The sequence below is a fragment of the Cornus florida genome, unplaced genomic scaffold, assembly GCF_030987335.1.
Source record: "Cornus florida cultivar Cherokee Brave unplaced genomic scaffold, ASM3098733v1 CherokeeBrave_3.0.0_Hap2_Chr10, whole genome shotgun sequence".
NCBI lineage: Eukaryota > Viridiplantae > Streptophyta > Magnoliopsida > Cornales > Cornaceae > Cornus > Cornus florida.
This window is the reverse complement of record NW_026775580.1, coordinates 50,573,482-50,589,946: the sequence shown is the minus strand read 5'-3', so window position 1 is coordinate 50,589,946 and position 16,465 is coordinate 50,573,482. Positions and strand designations below refer to the sequence as shown.

The window sequence follows — 16,465 nt, the reverse complement described above, 5'->3', positions numbered from 1 at the left end:
CCTACGTAGGTTGGCATCACAATGTCACCTTCTTTAAAACCTCTCACTCCTTCACCAACACTCTCTACCATCCTGTGTAAACAAATTCCATCTATTTTGTGAGTGTATATATATATATATATATATATATATATGTATATATTCAAATGTATATAAAATGGGACATTTTAGGTATTTAAATTTTAAAATTTGACTTTCAATTTTTGAGAGAGAGAGAGAGAGAGAGATTACCCAGCACCTTCATGCCCAGGAACTCGTGGGAACAAAGGCTGTAAAAGTATTAAAAACAAAATCAGCAAACACTAAGCATACATTCAAGGATATTCATATATTTCACACTCTATTTTTCACCAATTACATTTCACTTAAATTATTTAACAAATAAAATAACAATTTTATTCATCAAAAGGTAGAGTATGTGAATACTTTAAAAATACTTGAGTGTGTTTTTCTTGAATGACAATAATGTCATTTTTAAATTTTTAAAAAAGTAAAAAAAAAAAAAAAAGAAAGAAAAAAAAAGAAAAAATTGGAATGCAGAAGGAAGGGTACTAACAACTGGAAGGCCATTGCAGCAAAGGATATCAGTGTGGCATAGACTTGCACACAGCATCTTAATCCTAATTTCTGATGATTTTGGAGGCTCCACCTGTATCTCTTCCACCTTCAACGGTAGCCCCGCCCCCCAGGACACCGCCGATGCCACATCATTTCATCAATCAATATATATATATATATGTGTGTGTGTGTGTGTGTGTGCGCGTGTTAATTTTTACTTAATGTAATTATTCAACTTTAGATTAGTTTTTATTGAATTAGTTCACTATTATCAATTTTAAAGAAACAGTGTGATACTAAAATAAACATGGATAGTCTTGCTATTAGTAAAATGGATGAAGAAGTTGGCTGCAAAATCGCCACATTAGGCTGAAAACCAATGCAAAATCGCAACAATAGGCTGAAGTATTGGGAAAATTAAGAAGAAATAGATGATCTTTCTGATTTTGGAGACACCTAATTAATTTATTTTTTCAGCATGCTTACATGCAAGGCAATGTCTGTGCCATTAATTCACATTTTGTAATTCTTTATAGTTCAAGCGAAGACATCCTCATAATTCATTACAGAATAACTTCCATTTTTTTCTTTAGATATATAGAAGCTGAAAGGGTATGAGGTGAGAGGTCAATGGTCGTAAACCTTGAATCAAACATTTGCCAAAGAAGATATAAAAAGGAAAATGGATCGACCAACGTTATATATAGAAATTAAACAGAAAGCATTAACATTAATTCAGTACTCTTGCATTCTTATTGATGGTCAAATCTTATATGAAGAGGCCATCCCAACACAACAATACATTACAGGAGCAGAGAAAACTCGAAGGAAAGGAAAACGAACTCTTATTACAACGCAGAAATATAAAAGCACCATACACGTACATATATATATATATATTCATCCCATTTGCAATATAATAATAGTAAGCAGATCATCAAGCATCCTCGAAGACTTTCAACCATAGTTCGCTTTGCTCTTTCCAGTACTCCCAAACGCCCGCTAATATGGGGCATCGTGATTCCACATTTGCCTGTTGGTGCATTAGCTATGTTACGCTCCATCCTGATGTAGCCCTCCTCTCCCCATTCTGTGCCCCAAGAGTTCCTCACAATCCAATAGTCCACGCCATTTTCTGTCCCGTATCCAACTACAGCCACACCATGGCTTAGCTCTGTCCCACAACTTGCCGTGAATACACCCTGAAGAAAAATGTAGCATCATATGTCTTAATGTTATTAGAAAAGAAACTAAACTACAATGATCGACCAAGGTAGAAATTTACGGATTCGTAGAAGTTGAATTCGGCCGCACTGGCATCAATAGCAACACTCACTGGTTGACTTGCCACTGCCTTTTGCAATGCCAACTCGTTATTTGGAGGAAGGTCTTCATAACTATCAATTGAGACAACCTTTTCATTTTTCTGCACATGAATAATAATGAGAGTAAAGAATGAGACTGATATATATATATTCTTCTTGTTTGTTTCTCTTTTAATTAAACATGTCTCAATAATACTAATTACCTTGTTCTGCTCGCACACTCATTGTGTACCATTATAAGGGTAATTCTTCTCGGTATTAATTCCACCATTCTCAATGATGAACTCAAATGCATCGTCCATGAAACCGCCATCACATCCGTCAGTATTTGGTGTTACATCACAGTCCACCAACTCTTGCTCCGAGAGTGAGATCAAATTTCCGGTCACTATCTTGTTTATCCCCTCGACAGCCGCAATAGCTGAGAACGCCCAACAAGCCCCTTCATTTTAAATTTACATTAATCAATATATGCTTAATTAAATGTTAATTTAAAGTATGTAGAACTAAAAATAAATGTCAAAACAAGGTAAAGTAAAAATAATCACGCGTATGTTCACACACGCGTGCAAACCGAAGGGTTAAAGTTCACTGATATGTACACATCCAACATCATTTAAGAAAAATGATAAAAGATTTCGTATATGTGTTAAAATAAAGAAATCATCTTTGAATTATTATTTATTTTTAAGGTTGGTGTTCTTTTCAAAAAAATTTAAAACATAATTTTTGTTAATGGATGCGTGGGTCCCACCATAACTTACCTTGACATATCCCAAGGACCCGAGTCCTGCACCATTTTTTTTTTTTTTCTTTTTTTGAAGAGAGGATGTACAATTTTTCTTAAAAATTTGCGTATATATAAATATATATATTATGAATAGAAAGTTTTAATTAGGTAGGGATAGCAATTGAACAGGTTTAGAATGGGTTGGGTATGAATGGGTCAGTAATCCATTCCCAACCCACCAATAATGGATCATGAACTAGTAAAGGCTCAAATGGACGGGTCAAAACGAGGTAATCCATTTCAAATCATTCTTTTTTTTTTTTTTTTTTTTTTTCGTTTTTGCCTTCTACAAATTTTTTAGTTTCTTAGTCACTATACAACTTAATCAATAATGACCAAAGGACCAAATGACCCAGCAGTACCACCCCTTCTCTCCTAAAAAGAGGATGTCAGGGGTTCGAACCTCGGAGGAGGTATAGTGTGTGGGTAACTATTTTAACTTCCAAAAAAAAGAACTTAATCAATAATTTTAATTAAATTTTTGATTTTAAGGGTTATAATTTTTTTTAAAAAAAATTTATTTTGAGAAAAGTCACTATACAACTTAGTCAACAATATTAATTACATATATTTAAAAAATAGAGTTTTGAGCAAGAGTTTTAACTAATTGTTGGTCATTTATTTTATACAATAAAACAAAATTTGAAGAAAGAGTGAACACAGGGAAAAAAAAAAACAAAAAAGAACTAGCGTTGAGAGATAATGCAAGAACAAAAAGAAAGAAAAGAAGCAGCGAGGTGAGAGAACACAAGGAAAAAAAAAAAAAAACGAAAAAGAAAGAAAGAAGCAGGGAGGAGAGGGGAAGAGAGAGAGAGAGAGAGAGAGAGAGAGAGAGAGGAAAGAGAAAAAAAGGTTTAAAAAAATGAAAAAGATAAAAGCGAAGGGAAGTGGTAGAAAACAGAGGAGATGCAAGAGAGAGAAATGGAGAAGAAAGAAAAGAGGTTTTGTTTGAGTGGGTTAAGATGTGTATTCACTCTTAACCTATCATTGATTATTAAATTCTATGGATACCCACTTTTTATCAATTATTATTCGGTCACTTAAATTTGGATATTCAAATAATTTAATTTTAGTGGGCGGATTTGAACTTAAATGGAGACCCCTAGTTTTAACACATTCTAGATCATTTAAGAAAAATGATACTTCTTCTATCCCAAAATAAGTGTCATACTTGCAGTGGCGGATCCAAAGGGGGGCTTGGGTGGGCTTGAGCCATTCCCCAAAATTTTATTTTATTTTATTTTATTTTTGAGTATAGGTATATTTGTATATTTAGTCCAATGTTAAAAAAAAAAAAGTAGTAGTAGTAGTATTAGCTCCCCCAATTTTAACCCATCCAATCTTGCCGAATATTTAAGCCACAACTTTAAAACAGAGGCCCAACCAAATAGGCCCAAGCTAAACAAACCCTAAATAATTACTAAGCCAAAGCAAAGAGAACTCCTAAATTTCTAATCTTGCACAAATCAGAGAGCTCACTCTTTCTCTTCCTCTAAAGTCTAATCCTATTTCCTTTAAAATTTTTCAATTCTTTAATCTTTCATCTCCAATTCTCCCTTGTTTAATATTAGCCCCCCTATTAACAATTTCTGAATTCGCCCTTACATACTTTCTTTTTTTTGTTTGACTCAAAATAAGTGTCAACTTTCTTTTTTCAAACAATATATATTTAACATCTTTTCATATATGTCCTTTAAATTTTAAATTTCAAACTTGTATATTCAAAATTTAAAAGGACAATTTAGTAACTTTTTAGGGAGACAATGTATTTCCTACATGTTCCCTTAAAAATTACTACTCCCCAAAAGTAACACTTAAATTGGAACAAAGGGAGTTAAAGATTTTGTATATGTGTTGAAATTAAGAAATATCTTCACGTGGTAATCCTATTTTCTTTGTTGTATTTTTTAGATTTGGAGTGTGAGCAATATTGTATGTGCTGTTTGCAAGAACTTAAATAAAAAAAAAAAAAAATGATAAATCACCACAATTTTTTTTTTTTTTTTGGTCATGGCAATGGTTAGAGAATTAGTCATTAATAATTAGTAATTAGTAATTAGTAATTAGTGGCGATAGGGGAGGCTGGGAATTTGAATCTGAGAAGAAGAGGTAAAATTTTTGATATTGTACCACTCAGAAAATATCGTCGTCACACCTACATCACCACAATTCACATCGCGTGGATCTTTAATACCATTTTTCTTAATTATTAGCGGGACACAATTCGCTCGGAACAGCCGATCTCTGGACCATAATAGTGGGGAGTCCAGTGCATTCGCATTATTTGATGTTGGGACAAAAGTAGTACAAAATTATTGAAAATGATAGACTTGAAATGTTCTCATAATTGACCTAACAAAATTGTTTATCAGAAATGAGTATAATTGTATTTTGTTAACAACTAAATTACATTACCTCTAGATTGTAGATAAATTTTATATTCATGAAACATTTAAGATTTATTACTTTAATCTCTTTTATAAATTAAAAAAATGATAGTCTTTCAAAAAAATTTAAAATAGATATTCTGTTAATGGGAGGGTGGGCCCATCCACAATTCACGTCCCTGAATCTTCACTTTTCACTAGTGTTTTTCTTTCAAAATTTTTAGGTGTTTAATACTTTTTTATTATATTAATGAGAGTAAAATTTTAAATTTAGTTTTATTAAAAATAAAATAATATTTTGTAATTAGTGCACTTGTATAATTAAAAAGAATAATTTAAAAATATTATAAAAAATATTACATCTATTTTTTAAATAAGACATTTTATTTTAAAATAAAAAGATAGACTAAGAATTTTGGAACAAAAAGAAGTACGTTTTAGAGAGATATGATTCGCATGAAACAGCCGAGCTCTGGGCCATCGTCAGCTTTGTGTCACGAAGTGATTCCTAAGACGCTTGGAGGATGGAAGACACGCATGCTGGTTGGCAAAGAGCAGAGTTTGACTGGGAATGGTTCCAGGGAAGGGGCGTGCAGGACCACAGGATGGTACCTCTTCAGAGTTCAGGCAGGTCGACTCGGTTCAGTTCGAGGTGCTTCTCGCTGGTCGTGGACTTGACTATGAAGAAGGGAGTTGGCCATCCCTGCACAAACTGGTCGGGAGCTGGAGCCGTTCCCTTGACGAGGCCATGGCAGGCCGAAACCAGTCAGCATGTATCCTTGGGAGGGCAGGTCGTGGTGGCTGACCAGGGCGCTTGCGCGAGCAGAAGCAACGCCTTGGTGCCGCACGGGCCGTGCCGCTGCGCCGAATCTCTAGGCCCGTGACAAATGGTATCAGAGCAGGACTTGGGGTAAAGCACGGTGGGGTGCCCCCTTGTCGGTCCGGGAGGGGTAAGAGAATGAAGACGGTGCATTGAAGTTGCGTCGATGTGGAGGAATCAATGCAGTTGGGGGGGAGAGCCTCCATCTCCCCAGGAAGAGGCGTCCGTTGAAGTTGCGCATTGAAGGGCCGGAGGGCCGCGCGCACCAAAGTTCGTGCTTAGTCCTTGGGTGATGCAAACCATGGTGAAGGGCGAGCATCAAGTCGGCAGAAGGCCATTGCTTGCTCGGGATACCGCGGAGGCGGCATGACGGAGAAGAGTCACGTCCTTGAGGAGTGGACGTCCCCTTGGTCCGAGGCCTATCATTGGGCGAGTGCAGTGCAGGGAACTGCACAAGGAAGCGATGGTGGGAAGGTGAGCATACCGCATGGAGGCAGACTTTGGAAGGGAGTGGACGCAGTAGTGAAGCGCCGCACTGCGACGAGGACGTCGCAGGATTTGGGTGGGGGAGAATGTCACGAAGTGATTCCTAAGACGCTTGGAGGATGGAAGACACGCATGCTGGTTGGCAAAGAGCAGAGTTTGACTGGGAATGGTTCCAGGGAAGGGGCGTGCAGGACCACAGGATGGTACCTCTTCAGAGTTCAGGCAGGTCGACTCGGTTCAGTTCGAGGTGCTTCTCGCTGGTCGTGGACTTGACTATGAAGAAGGGAGTTGGCCATCCCTGCACAAACTGGTCGGGAGCTGGAGCCGTTCCCCTGACGAGGCCATGGCAGGCCGAAACCAGTCAGCATGTATCCTTGGGAGGGCAGGTCGTGGTGGCTGACCAGGGCGCTTGCGCGAGCAGAAGCAACGCCTTGGTGCCGCACGGGCCGTGCCGCTGCGCCAAATCTCTAGGCCCGTGACATTTGGCACACCACCACAGTACATGCTAAGTTGGAGTCCAGTGAATTCATGTATGACTTTTATGACACGTGGGGACAAAACTAGTACAAAATTATTGAAGATGGGACTTGAAATGTTCTCATAATTGACCTAACAGAAGTATAATTGTTTTTTTCTTAATAACTATGAAATGTGAATATGTTGCTTAGATTGGATATATATATATATATATAGAGAGAGAGAGAGAGAGAGAGAGAGAAAAAAACAATTATACTTTTGTTAGGTCAGTTATGAGAACTCCCATTATATATATATATATATATATATATATATATATTGCTTAGATGAAAATTACGTTATTTTTTAGTTAGGTCCTAATTTCCTACGAACTGCATATGCCTAACATATAGGAACATATTCAAGCTATATGAATATATTATGTTTTTTTTTGCTTTGGTTGGACTGATAAGTGAATATCTCATGGGTCTATAGATGAAGGAAGCTTGAATTGTAGGATCGAATTGAAGGATCATCACTTGATTTTATAGTTTAAAAAATAAAAATAATAAATAAAAATATTAAGCATTGGAGCACATCTCATCGCAAGCAAATAATAAATTAAATTCGTATTCAATTAATCTCACACAACAAACTTGTGAGCCTTTTTATCCTTCTATTTATTTCTTTTTTGTATTGAAGATCATCAATATTCGTAAAGTTTTCTTCGTCTCTCATATAGGCCGATAAACTAATCAGATTTGGTAGGTGAAATCTGATCCAAATCGGATACGAGTTCTATTAAATCTAATATTCTGATGAATTATATATGATTAAATTCATATCTTATTTGTTACTAATCCGATATTGAATCTGATAATCAAATCCAAAAAGAATATAAATTTATTTCAAAAAGAATATAACTTTATTTAAAAAAAAGTTAATATCAAAAGAGATTAGTAAACAATGATTAGGAAAAAAAAAAGAGGAGAAGTTGGAGAAAGAAAAAGAAAATGCAAATAAAAAATATTAGAAACGTAGGTATTTGAATATTTAAAATAATGTTATAATATATAATTTTTATATGGAATGGGATTGTTATGGGATCGAATTGACTATAATTCATATTGAATTTGGATCACTAATGAGTTATCCGATTAAATATTTTAATTTATATTTAAAATATTTGTTTGAATTCAAATTAAATTCGGACAAAAAGCAATGATTTATCAATCAAAACATAAATAGAAAAGTGTTCTAATATTACTACATGTTAGGGAAAAAACAAGGCTTTTTGTGATTGATGAGTTGTGAACAATACAAAATATATATGTAGGCATATATATATATATATATCTTTATATATATATATAGAAAGAGATATTTAAGCACGAGATAAATACACTAGATACCTTACTAATTAAGATAAATTACACTGACAATTCCTCATATTTAGTCAAATATCACATTGAAACATGCTTCAAAAATTACTATTACTTAGGTCCAATTTTACTTTTCCGTCACGGACATTATTAAAATTATGTGAAAAGACAAATTTGCCCTTAATTTTGTAATACTTTTTATTCTAAAATATTAGTAATCTAAAAGGACATAATTGTTCTCATTAATTACTCTGAAATCCCAAATATATATAAGTACAGATGCTCCCTTATGAACCTATTCGCATCTTACCCGCAAACGACTTCGCAAATCAAGCCCTAAATCATCCATGCACCCTGCCGTCGTTACTTCAATGTCGCCCTAAACCACTCCACCACTTCCGTTGCTGTGAACCACACCACCGCTTCCACCCCGCCACAACCTTGCCGCTGCTGATTCAGTGTGGTTATTTCACCTGAATACAGAGTGGTTGTTGTCGTGGGGAGGGTAGTGGTGGCTGCTCCGGGGTTCATTCGCCCAATACAGAGCTATGGTGGCGGTGGTTGTGGGGCATCTATTGTGGTAGTGGTGGTGCCGCCAATTATTATGGTGGTGATGGGGTGATTGCCTATTGGGGTGGTGGTTCTAGTGCGTTCTGGTTCTACGTTGATTAATTTATGGGTGGTGATGTCTATGAGAAATTATATAATACACACACACGGTGATTAGTTTTAAGGTGGATTTTTATTTTAACACATAAATTCACTTCATTTTATTTTATTTTATTTTATTTTATTTTATTTTTTTTTTTTTGTGTTTTAGTTTATTGTAATTGTACACACACACACTCATATATACAAAGTGAAAGGGTATTTGATCTAGTCATTTCAATCATTTTAGTTAGTCAACACAGAGTCAAAATGGTATTAATATCATTTTACAAGTAAAAACTGCTCTGGCATCACTGAAAAGTAACATTTGGGGTGTGTTAAAAACGGACCAAAAAGAAAAAAAAAATAATGATACTGAAAAAAAAAAATTATGATAATATAATAATAATAGTATTAAAGAACACTAAAGAATACTTAGAAAAACAACTAATTTATAAAGAAAATTTGAAATTTAATAGAATAATAACAAGTTTTGAACTAAATCTCATTGCTTTTTTTTCCCTTTTCACTAGCTCTTTTTTTTTTTTTTTTTTTTTTTTTTTTTTCCAAGGAAAACAAAAATTTCTATTTAGTGGTTAGACGTGATTTTGAGAGGTGAAGAGATTTCAATTATTATTATTATTATTTTTTGGTTAATACTTATCTTTTATTGTTGACATTAGTGGTATTTGGAAATATTAAATTTGAAAGCAACAAATAGGGATAGTGATTTTGTATTAAAATGAAAGTATATAAGTAAGTTTGGGATGTGAGAATTAGATTAAGAGTAATAGTACTGTGAAGTCTCCCTCATGAGATTTCTCATGAGTTTTTTTTATTTTTTATTTTTTATTTTTTTGTCATGATCATGTACAAATATTGAGACACGAACTTAACCATTTAAAAGAGAATTAAACGAGGATTATATACTTAAAATTTCGTAGATCACACGAGTCTGTAAAAAAATTACACTCTTTTTGTTATTTAAATTATATTATTAACTTTGACCAATTCGTGTATATATTGTTAAGAAATTTTTTTAATGAAATTTTAACTATACAATAGTCGTTTCGTCCTCATTCAAATAGTTGAGTTTGTGCTACAGTATTTGGACATAATCATGATAAAAAAAGAAAGAACACGTAAGAAATCTCATGAGGGAGACCTTATTGTATCATTACTCATTAGATTAAATTAGTTGGTCAATATAGAAGTCACAGTGAATTTTCTTACCCCATCAGAAGTAATAGATCACTGCCATGTATATATATATATATATAAAACCAAAAAAATTATCTCGCTTTAAATTCTAAATTTAATATATATATTTTTTCATGGCTGTGAAGAGATTAATTTAAACGACTGCACAACCGAGGAGAATGAGAAGTAAGCTCACCACATGGATTTTGGTTTTTGACCTCAGAAACGGTCCCTTTGTCCCTCCAATCGACCGAGTCCGGCAAGCTATCACCGATGAGGGGAGCGTAGCGGTCACTCGTCTTGGGAGCCGACACCCTCCGCTTGGTCCCCAAGTACATGGACTGGTACTCCTCGTTGGTCAGATCGGCGAACCGGTTCAGACCCAGCTTGTAGGTCCGGTTCTTGACGGCGTTGTGGTCATCGATGAACCGGAGGTTGTCCTTGAAGATCTGAAACCTCCTCTCTTTCTCACCCAAGGCATTGTAAACCTTTCCGTGCTTTACAAGCCACGACTCGAACATGGTCATCACTTGGTCGTTGGTCCTCCAACTCGCTTCGTCGATGTGCATTGAGTCATAGCTGATGATCGACATGTCCAATGCCGACGACAAGGCGAAGAACATGAAGAGAAGGACCACCATGGATACAAGTGACCTATACCAACCCATGTTTGTTAGAGAGAAATATGAAGTGATGAGTGAGTGTGGAATTGTGAAAAAAAGGATGGAGTCGAGGTTGTCTTATAAAGGCAAATGAGTGGAGAATGGGTCCCATGGGTATTACATCAAATAATTAACAGGTGGACAATGGATATCAAATAATTAAGTAGTCGACAATGGATATCAAATAATTAACTAGTGGACGACAAATAAATATCCGTTATATCGTTGGTTCGCTTTCCCCGTCCACGTCTTGGAAAAATGAAATCATTCTTGCAAAGTAGTTGGTTAATCAAGTGACTCAAGTGAATAATGAAATCATTAATAGTAGAAAAATCTAGAGTCATCTTAAAAATAAACTTAAATACAATTAAGGGTAAAGTGCAAAAAATCCACTTCAACTATTGGCCATGAAGCAGAAAATCCCCCTGATCTATTAATTTGACATATAATCCCCTTGAACTAATCAATTTGGCGCAATTAACCTCGTCCGGGGACAAGTCCGTTGAATTTGACCATAAAGACGCACATGATCGGTCACGTGACTATTCAAATTTTTTTAAATGACCATACAACCCTTTAAGCTAAGTGAATCAAATGACACATGTACCCTTATTATTGTCTAATCCGGGATAGTGCTTGAGCCGCAACCAAACAAGGCCTAAGTAAAGCCCAAACACAATATACAATCCAAAAAAAAAAAAATCCAAAATCGAGTAAGAGGGGTCGGCTGTGAAGAGCTCGTCTGCGATGGAGGGGTCGGCTGTGAAGAGGTCGTCCGGTGAGGGTTTGACCGGCGATGGAAGAAGAAGCTTGGCTGTAAGATTGCGACGCAGCGCGGCTCGGCGGGATGGAACGGCTGTGAAGAGCTCGTCTACGATGGAGGGGTCGACTGTGAAGAGCTCGTCCAATGAGGGTTTGACCGGCGATGGAAGAAGAAGCTCGGTTGTGAGATTGCGGCGCGGTGGGCTTGGCGGGATGGAACGGCAGTGGCCACCACTGCAGTAGATCGATTTATTGAGGACGATTTGGTAACCACCTGCAAATCAAGACCGGTGGTCGTGTTGTGCATTCTTGGCTTTCAATTTGGGGTTTGGATTTGGTGTTCGTAGTGGTGGTTGTCTCACAGTGTAGATCAAAACCTACAGCCACTGCCACCTCTTCGGCTTCAGCTTCTGCTTCACTGCCGCAGGAATAACCAGTGGCTCTATCGCCGAATGAACCCATTTTGTTGCATATTTGATTGAATAATTTTTCTTAATCGGGTGGAATCAATTGCAGGACCTTTGTTTGCACCATCACAACAGAGATCGTGAGGAAAAGGCGAAACCGCTTGTTGGCTTTTCGAACGTCTTGAATGCTCCTGCCCAGAAGCCGTGTTGGGACGACTGGGAGTTTCCGGCGGAGAGGTTGAATTGATTTTAGAAACCGGCAAGCACTGAATCACACCAGTCGTCGTTCTTGTCTCGCGACCACCATTGATGCCGTTGAAGCTTCGTGATTAAGGTGCTCGACCCATAGTGCATATACGACTCAGTTAATGAAATGGGTTGCCGTCGCCGGAGAAGCTGCATGGCACGGTTCAGCGTGGGTATGTCTGTCATTGATTGAAGCTCCCCTCCATGTCACCATGGTCATAAGGTTTCTTTTATAAGGGTAAAATTGTCTTTTACTATTTTCGTTTACACCAATTGGTCGGAGATGTTACATTGGGGGTCAATTGCACCAAATTCAATAGTTCAAGGGGGCAAATTGTAGTTCAGGGGGGTTAATTGCACATGGCCAATAGTTGAAGGGGGTTTTTTGCACTTTACCCTGCAATTAATGACAAAGATAAAAATTTAACGATTTATAAAATTGGAATTCCCTGCTACGGCTATCAATAGTAACACTAACTGGTTGACTTACAACTGCGTTTTCCAATGGCGCCTCAATATATGGAGGAACATTTTCGTAAAGATCAATTGAGACAACCTTGACATTTTTCTGCACATGATCAATGAGTAAATTAAGAATGAGATATATTCTTGTTTGTTTTTATTTTCATTGTTTGATCAATTTGTTCCTATTTAAAGAAGTCAATACTAATCTTGTTCTAGTCGCACACTCCTTGTTTAGCTGTGTAAAGGTAATTCTTGCCGGTATAAATTCCACCACTGTTAATGAAGAACTCAAATGCATGATGTATCACAGTCCACCCACTCTTGCTCGGAGAGGGAGATCAAATCTCCGGTCACTATCTTGTTTATCCCCTCAACAATAGCAATGGATGAGAACGCCTAGCAACTCCCTGCATTTTAAATTGCACAATCACACTTGTATACTGAGGGGTTAAATTTTAATACACATCTAAGATCATTTAAGAAAGATGATAAAAGATTTCTTATGTGTAAAAATTAAGAAATCATCCGATCCCTTTATTTTTTTTTCTTTTTAATTAAGGTTGGTGTTTAATACCTGCTGGCAGACATTTCAACAATTCATATTTGGCATGATCCATTAGTCTTCGTTTGGTTAGATAGAAACAATGAGAATCCAAAAATAATAATAATAATAATTAAATAGAAAATTTTATAACGTTTTTGGAGTTTGCTTAGATAGAAAAGGAAAAGATCTTGAAAATTATGATTCCTGCAACCCTCAATTTTTTCCCAAAACGTTTCCTGCACAAAACAGGGTTTTTTTTTTTTTTTTTTGGGTAAATAGGTTAAAGCATGTCTTATTATTTTGTGTTCCGATTTTACCCAACAATTTCATTGATATTTGGAGACTGACAATATTATTTTACTGCTATTCAAAGAATTAATAACAGTCCAATAATAACTTCTCATTTATAAGATTTGAATTAACCTGACTTCCATTCTTAGTTGTTTTCAATCATATTTGGAAATTAAATAAATATTAGTTTGCAAAGTCTAATAATTATTATTCTTATTTTTTTTTTTTTGGTGAAAGGGTGGGTTAGCTTGTATATGAATTTTTTTATAAAGTCCATAAAATGGACATAACAAGCCTATAGGTCACAGGAGACTAGAGGCATCACAAAACTTACAATAATAACCAAGCAAATGACCAAGCAATTGCTGAACAAAAATACACTCCAAACCAGTCTCATCCACACATTGAGTGACATGTCGACATTGGAGGCTAATTAATTAAAAACAAAGATTGTCCATTAGCTAGCTATAGAACAACCCTGCATAAAGATCGAGTTGTTGTAGATCATCCATTGATGAGAAGTTTATCATCTCGATCATCACCACTCTTCAACTTAATGTAGGTATATCTGGCTGTGATGCAATTTTTGATGAGACATACAATGTGTAAAGCAGTGGATGACTTGTTCCTGAATGCCCTTGAATTCCTCTATTGCCAAATGCAGTAGATTGCAGCAGAAAGAAGCAATTTTCGTGAAAGAAAGTGACCATCTGACCATGTAGTTGAGCACCAATCAATGAATTCATTCCAGCTGCAAGACCTAAAATTGAAGTTGAAACCTGTTGCATGCGGAATGAAATCCCATATGATGCCCACTAAATTTACACATAAAGAACAAGTGATCAATTTATTCCAATTAAGAGAGGCAAAGATAACAAGCATAATTGTAATGCTTGTTTTTCATTGGCTTAGTATCTGTGGGTGTCACTAATAAAGGCTGACATGGCAAGTTGATAAGTCAATACGACCCTAACCAAATTCCCCGTGGCAATTTGAAAAGTCAAAAGTCTCGAAGGACCAACCTTTGAGCACATTAAGCCCTTGCATCGCTCCAGGTCCATAAAGCCCCAAGGGTCTAACCCTTGAGCACATTAAGCCCTGGTATCGCCCCAGGCCCATCAAGTCTCGACGGATCAACCCTCGAGTACCTTAAGTCCTGGCATTGCTCTAGGCCCATCAAGCCTCAAGGGAGCAACCCTCGAGCACATTAAGCCCTGGCATCGCTCCAGGCCCATCAAGTTTTATCGGACCAACCCTCGAGCACCTTAAGCCCTAGCATCACTCTAGGCCATCAAGCCTCGAGGGAGCAACCCTCAAGCGCCTCGAGGGAGCTCCTTCGAGGGAGCAACTCTCAAGCACATTAAGCCTTGGCATTGCTCCAGTCCCATAAAGTTTTGAGGGTCCAACCCTCGAGCGCATTAAGCCCTGGCATCGCCCTAGGCTCATCAAGCCTCGACGGACCAACCCTCAAGCACCTTAAGCCCTGTCATCGCTTCAGGCCCATCAAGTCTCGAGGAACCAACTCCTGAGCACCTTAAGCCCTGGCATCTCTCCAAGCCCATTCAGCCTCGAGAAACCAACCCTCGAGCACCCCAAGCCCTGGTATCACTCCAGGCCCATCAAGTCTCGACGAGCCAACTCTCGAGCGCCTCAAGCCCTGATACCGCTCTAGGCATATCAAGTCTCGAAGGACCAACTCTCGAGCATCCCAAGCCTTAGCATTATGCTAGGCAATATTGCATCAATGGACTGAAGCCCTAGAGGGCTCGCCATCAAGATGTTATAGATTCATATATAGCACGAAACGAAGGTAGGGTCTTCGCAACTATAAGGAATCTAATTTTGGGAAGCTTAGGAGGATCTTGGATTGGTGGATGAGAAGTCAAGAAGTGCCTTTACTTTCAGTAAGGCACAATTAATAAGATAATGGGATTATATACATTATGACAGCAAACTTTAAAATCACATTTAATGCTGCGTCATGCTTGACCAACCGGCCTCCACGCAACATTTAATGTCCTTGATTAAGGGAGAAATGACATGGCAACATAGTGCAAGATTTGATGAGAGGATTAGACCTTTCAGACACTTAAGCCTCCAGGATTACCCACGTAATCCTGACTAAGAGCAACGCATGCGAGAAACCATGCACGGAAGGGACCATTGGATAACAACCAATGGAATCCGGGCCTATAAATAGTACTATCCCATGAAGGAATAACCAACCCAGAAGGGGAAGTTGTTATAAGATATTGTATACTTGCCCTACTACTATTTTAATCTTGATGATTGGTCTTCTTCTCCTTCTCCTACACTGAGCACCTCCTTTGTTTTCTTCATATTTGTATTTTTGATATCACTGTTGCATACTTATTTATTGTTTGATAAAAAACGAACCCCTACAGTATCTAATGTATACAATCAACTTTTAAGTGCCAACCATGAGATGTGAGCATACTTTGGGATGTGGTGCTTGAACCAAATTATATGAGGCCAAGAGAATAGTAGAGAAGGAAGAGTGAAGTAACTCAAAGTGTGACCCAGTAAGAACCGCTTTGAGGCACAAGGCAACCATTTAATCACATCTTGTATATTAAAAATAACTTTCATGTTTTTTTCTTTCAAAATATGCCAGATATATTAAAAATATTTACGCATACAAATAAATATATGAGGTGAGAGGTCAATGGGCGTTAACCTTGAATCAAACATTTACCAAAGAAGATATAAAAAGGAAAATGGATGAACCAACATTATATTTAGAAATTAAACAGAAAGCATTAACATTAATCCAGTACTCTTGCATTCTTATTGATGGTCAAATCTTATAGGAAGAGGCCATCCCAACACAACAATACATTATTGGAGCAGAGATAACTCGAAGGAAAAGGAAAAAGAACTCTTATTGCAACGCAGAAATACAAAACCACCATACACATATATATATTCATCCAATTTGCAATATAATAATAGTAAGCAGATCATCAAGCATCCTTGAAGTCTTTCAACCATTGTTCTCTTTCCCCATCCACTGCT

At 36.9% G+C, this 16,465-nt stretch overlaps 2 long non-coding RNA genes and 1 pseudogene across 2 annotated transcripts; all 3 read right to left on the bottom strand.

Moving 5' to 3' along the window:
- Nucleotides 1-670, bottom strand: LOC132276008 (uncharacterized). The gene is made up of 3 exons (XR_009470822.1): nt 557-670; nt 232-269; nt 1-72 (listed from the first exon to the last, which is right to left on the bottom strand). It is a non-coding gene; the product is annotated as an uncharacterized LOC132276008 (long non-coding RNA).
- Nucleotides 671-1,282: 612 nt separating this feature from the next.
- LOC132276006 (zingipain-2-like) lies at nt 1,283-10,762 on the bottom strand (annotated as a pseudogene).
- LOC132276007 (uncharacterized) lies at nt 2,922-10,242 on the bottom strand. The gene is made up of 2 exons (XR_009470821.1): nt 6,847-10,242; nt 2,922-5,547 (listed from the first exon to the last, which is right to left on the bottom strand). It is a non-coding gene; the product is annotated as an uncharacterized LOC132276007 (long non-coding RNA).
- Nucleotides 10,763-16,465: the final 5,703 nt, after the last annotated feature.